Source organism: Arachis hypogaea, chromosome 3 (assembly GCF_003086295.3).
Source record: "Arachis hypogaea cultivar Tifrunner chromosome 3, arahy.Tifrunner.gnm2.J5K5, whole genome shotgun sequence".
Taxonomy (NCBI): domain Eukaryota; kingdom Viridiplantae; phylum Streptophyta; class Magnoliopsida; order Fabales; family Fabaceae; genus Arachis; species Arachis hypogaea.
The window spans coordinates 54,881,777-54,887,054 of NC_092038.1; the positions used below are offsets into that span (position 1 = coordinate 54,881,777).

Below are 5,278 nucleotides of genomic sequence, written 5' to 3' on the forward strand. Positions count from 1 at the left end.
CTCTGTATCACTGGGGACTCCATCAGTGGGTTTGGGAATTTGTTGAGATAGGTACCCTACTTGGGATTCCAATCTCTTGATGTTTTCTCCTTGGTTCTTGATATTAGCTCGCACTTCTTCCAAAAACACTTTGTTGTCTTGTACTTCTCTGCATATGTTTTCAAGTAGAGCCTCAATCTTTGAAAGCCTATCATCTGTCAATAATGGTGGGTTGAGATTAGGGGGTTGAGAATGTTGGTTAGATGGATGTTGCTAATATCTTTGTGAGGTGTTTTGATGAGTAGCATTATTGTTGGAGTTGAAGTTGTGGCGTCTCTGATCTTGCCCTTGGTCATGTTGATTTTCCCATCCAAAGTTGGGGTGATTCCTCCATCCAGAGTTGTAAGTTTTGGAGTATGGATCATGGAATTGTCTAGGTGAGTTTCCCACATAATTGGCTTGCTCCCAGTCACCTTCTTCTCCTATGTTTACTCCTTCTTAAGTTGGTGATGAGGTGATGGCTGCTGCAACTTGGTTCTCTTCCACCTTCTTGGTAAGATCTGCTAGCTGCTTGGTGATCATCTTGTTTTGGGCTAACAGTGCATCCATGTGGTTCAGCTCCATTACTCCTCTAGTGTTACTTCTTTTGGAGGCATAGAAGTAGTCATTCTCAGCAACTGTTTCAATGACATCTATGGCTTCTTCAATGGTTTTCTTCTTGTTTAAAGAGCCTCCTGATGAATGATCCACAGCCTTCTTTGACTCATAGGAAAGACCTTCACAGAAGATGTGAAGTTGAACCCACTCATTAAACATCTCTGGTGGACAACTCCTTGTCAAGTCTTTGAATCTCTCCCATGCTTCATAAAGTGTCTCACCATCTTGTTGTCTAAAAGTCTGCACCTCAGTTCTTAGCCTATTGATCCTTTGAGGAGGATAAAATTTTGCTAAAAATTTGTTCACCACTTCTTCCCAATTAGTTAAGCTTTCCTTTGGGAAGGATTCAAGCCATTTGGATGCCTTGTCCCTTAGTGAAAAAGGGAACAAGAGCAGCCTATAGACATCTGAGTGGACTCTATTGGAATTCACTGTGTAACAAATACTCAAAAAGGTGGTCAAGTGTTGATTAGGATCTTCTTGAGCACCTCCTCCAAATGAACAATTATTCTGCACCAGGGTGATGAGCTGAGGTTTTAGCTCGAAATTGTTGGCATGTATGGTGGGCTTCTAAATGCTGCTTCCACAGTTTCCTAGATTAGGATTGATATAGGATCCTAAGACCCTCCTTTCATGGCTAGCCCGGTTTGCATGGCCTTCTCTAGCATGATTTTGAGCTTCTTCTTCATGATTATTCTCCAAATTCTCTTCCATGTTGGGTTCAAAGTACTCTTCCTCTTCCTCAGCACCAATAATCCTTTTTCCTCTTGCCTCCCTTCTTAGTCTCCAAAAGGTTCTTTCAGGTTCTGAATCAAAGGATGTTGAGACTCCTTCTCTTCTCTCTGTCATACAACAAACAGATTGCACAACAAGAGGTATAGTGAAGATTATTCTTGTTAGAATGATTGTTAATGTGAGTGATGCAATTTATCAAACAGTTAGTGGGTTAGTGAGCTGAATTATGATCAACTAAGAAAAAGAGAACAAAAAATAGAGAGGGTATAGGGGGTGAGGAAGAAATTAAAAACAAACTAAGGTAAATTGACTGAATAATAGAAAACGAATAACGAAATATAAAAAAAATGCTCAATCTAGTGATCTTCTAACTTAATCATTGTTGATTCAAAATCAATCCCCGGCAACGGCGCCATAAACTTGATCCATGAAAACTTGTCTCTCAACAAATTTCCCTTCGGCAAGTATACCAAATTGTTGTCAAGTAAAAATCACAATAGAGTGAGGTCGAATCCCACAGGGATTGATTGGTCAAGAAAATTTAGTTAGAAGAATATGCTAGTTGAGCTAAACAGAATTGAGATTGAGATACAGGAATTTAAATGACTAGAAAGTAAATAACAGAAGTTAAAGTGCAGAATCTTAAATGGGGAGTTGAGATAATGAGCAGGAAATTAAATGGCAGAAAGTAAATAGAATGGGTAAGATCAGAAATGGGGAGATCATTCGGTTTAGGAGATGTTGCATTCTCCGGATCAAGTTCATCCTCATCTCTTCCTCAATCAATGCATTCATTAATTTCCTTGGCAATCTTAATTGATTGGATCCCAATTCCTTGGCAATCCAATCTCTCTAAGCTTGAACAATTTCCCAATTCCTTGATTTAATTGCTCATGGAAAGAGATGAAAGTGTGGTCACTGATTATACCACATGTATTTCCAAATCAAAGTGTTGGGAGGATTAAATGTCACAATATCCATCCAAACCCCAATTTGGGCCAACATGAGAAAGCATTTCTAGCATGATTTCCTCATCCCTTTTCCAAGGTTCAAAGAAGATCCAATTATGGAGAGTTTCTTTTCCAAGACAACTAACCAATTGAATTAAGATCGAAAGCTTTATAATAAGATCAAGAGAAAAGAAAGAGGAAGAAGAATGAAAACTATAATTGATCCATCGAATTACAACAGAGCTCCCTAACCCAATGAAAGGGGTTTAGTTGTTCATAGCTCTAGGAATCAAAAATGGCAGAAAAGAAGAATCCATTCTAGAAGTACAGAAAAGTAAATATGCAGAGAGTAGTTCCCAAAAGTGCTAAGCTTCTCTCTAGTTCAAAACTACTCCTATTTATACTACTCCTCATGATCTTCTAGTGAGTTCTTCAAGTCTTGGATGTGGGCTCTGGACCTTGAGTTGAAGCAATTCTCATCTTTAGTGGGCCCAGCTTGCAGAGAAATATGAATTAGGCTTGGGCATTTAGTGAGATTAACGTTGGGTAATATTTTGAGTGCGAGAACGTTAGTGTCATTCACTTTTTCCACTAACGTTCCACCCTTATATACCCACGTTAATTCCAACGTTAGAAACCTTAACGTGACTACTAACGTTTCTTACTCAATCCTTGGCCAACGTTAATGGGATTCACTTTTCCCATTAACGTTGGCTTGTGCCCCTTTTCGCAAACATTAATGGGAATCACTTTTCCCATTAACGTTGATTGCCTCTTGCCCCTACGTTAGATCTCACGTTAGCTTGGCTAACGTAGCTCTTAACGTTGGTCTCTATCACCTTCGAGAGCGTTAGTGACACTCACCTTTGTCACTAACGCTCCAATTGCCTTAAGTCCCTACGTTAGAACCCACGTTAACTAAGTTAACGTGGCTCTTAACGTAGTAATGAAGCAATCTCCCAACGTTAGTGAAAAAAGTGAGTGTCACTAACGTTGGTTCTTTGAATTCAACTCCATGTTAACTTTCACGTTAACAATCCTAACGTGAGAGTTAACGTAGGCAATGCTAATGATCCAACGTTAGTGACAAAAGTGAGTGTCACTAATGTTGGCGTTGTTGATCCTCTTCCACGTTAGAGTTCACGTTAACTAAGTTAACGTGACTCTTAACGTGGGGCATTGCCTAGTTTTCCAACGTTAGTGGTGTTCACTTTTACCACTAACGTTGAGGAAAAATGTTATTGGAGTTCATGTTTCTCGTTAACGTGGAGTCCTCTTTTTCTTCTACGTTAAGTACCAGGTTAACTTAGTTAACGTGGCTCTTAACGTAAACTATGAATGGCTTCGTAGGCGTTATTGGTGATCACTTTTCTCATTAATGTTGCAAGCTCTTTGCCATCCCACGTTAGTAGTCACGTTAAATAAGTTAACGTGAATGCTAACGTAGTTCTTCCATGCTTCATTTGTTCTGAAATCAAGCAATTAAAGTGCATCAAAGCTCTAGCCAAAATCATGAGATTATGCATCATCAAATTCTCATGCAATTCTGGCAAAAATCTCATGAAATCATGCAAAATTCACAATAGTTGCTTAAATGAAGGTGTAAGTGTATTTTCACCCAAAACTTGCCTTATTCACTAGGAAAATGCATGAAACTACCCTAAAACAGTAAAGAAAAGGTCAGTGAAACTGGCCTAGATGCCCTGGCATCACAACACCAAACTTAAAGCTTGCTTGTCCCTAAGCAAGTACTGAAGTATAAGAAAAATGAAATGAAAGAACAAGAAGATAAAATGGAAGTAGCATTCCTGGTTCATGGAGTTTCATGCATAGCAACTTAGGTTCTTTCCTTTTAGGTTTCATCTGTTGGAGGGCTTTAACGAATGGTATATTTACATCTAGAGATGCAAACATATCAAGAAACCTTGAGTACATTCTCCCTGCTACACCACCTTTAAGCCTGTGGGGAAAAGGTGCATATGGGTTCAATACCTCCTTCTTCTTTAGCTCTTCCTTGGATGTAAGCTGAGTTGCATAGCTTCCTTCCTCCTGGCTTTCCTTTGGTTATTTTGGAGGTGTTCTACTCCATTCATACTCCCCTCATCACTTGTGGTTATCATTTTGCATTCCTCCCATCTCACTTTCTTTGTTTCTCCTCTTGGATTCTTTTCTGTATCACTGGGGAATCCATCAGTGGGTTTGGGAATTTGTTGAGATAGGTACCCTACTTGGGATTCCAATCTCTTGATGTTTTCTCCTTGGTTCTTGATATTAGCTCGCACTTCTTCCTTAAACACTTTTTTGTCTTGTACTTCTCTGCATATGTTTTCAAGCAGAACCTCAATCTTTGAAAGCCTATCATCTGTCAAAGATGGTGGGTTGAGTTTAGGTGGTTGAGAATGTTGGTTAGATGGATATTGGTAATATCTCTGTGAGGTGTTTTGATGAGTAGCATTGTTGTTGGAGTTGAAATTGTGGCGTCTCTGATCTTGCCCTTGGTCTTGTTGATTTCTTCATCCAAAGTTGGGGTGATTCCTCCATCCAGAGTTTTAAGTTTCGGAATATGGATCATGAAATTGTCTAGGTGAGTTCCCCACATAGTTGGCTTGCTCCCAGTCACATTCTTCTCCTATGTTTACTCCTTCTTGAGTTGGTGATGAGGTGATGGCTGCTACAACTTGGTTCTCTTCCACCTTCTTGGTAAGATCTGCTAGCTGCTTGGTGATCATCTTGTTTTGGGCTAACAGTGCATCCATGTGGTTCAGCTCCATTACTCCTCTAGTGTTACTTCTTTCGGAGGCATAGAAGTAGTCATTCTCAGCAACTGTTTCAATGACATCTATGGCTTCTTCAATGGTTTTCTTCTTGTTTAAAGAGCCTCCTGATGAATGATCCACAGCCTTCTTTGACTCATAGGAAAGACCTTCATAGAAGATGTGAAGTTGAACCCACTCATT

At 39.6% G+C, this 5,278-nt stretch overlaps 1 non-coding gene across 1 annotated transcript; it reads left to right on the top strand.

Annotated features, from left to right (window-relative positions):
• The first annotated feature begins 789 nt into the window (after positions 1-789).
• Positions 790-897, top strand: LOC112793030 (small nucleolar RNA R71). The gene has a single exon (XR_003197741.1). It is a non-coding gene; the product is annotated as a small nucleolar RNA R71 (small nucleolar RNA).
• Positions 898-5,278: the final 4,381 nt, after the last annotated feature.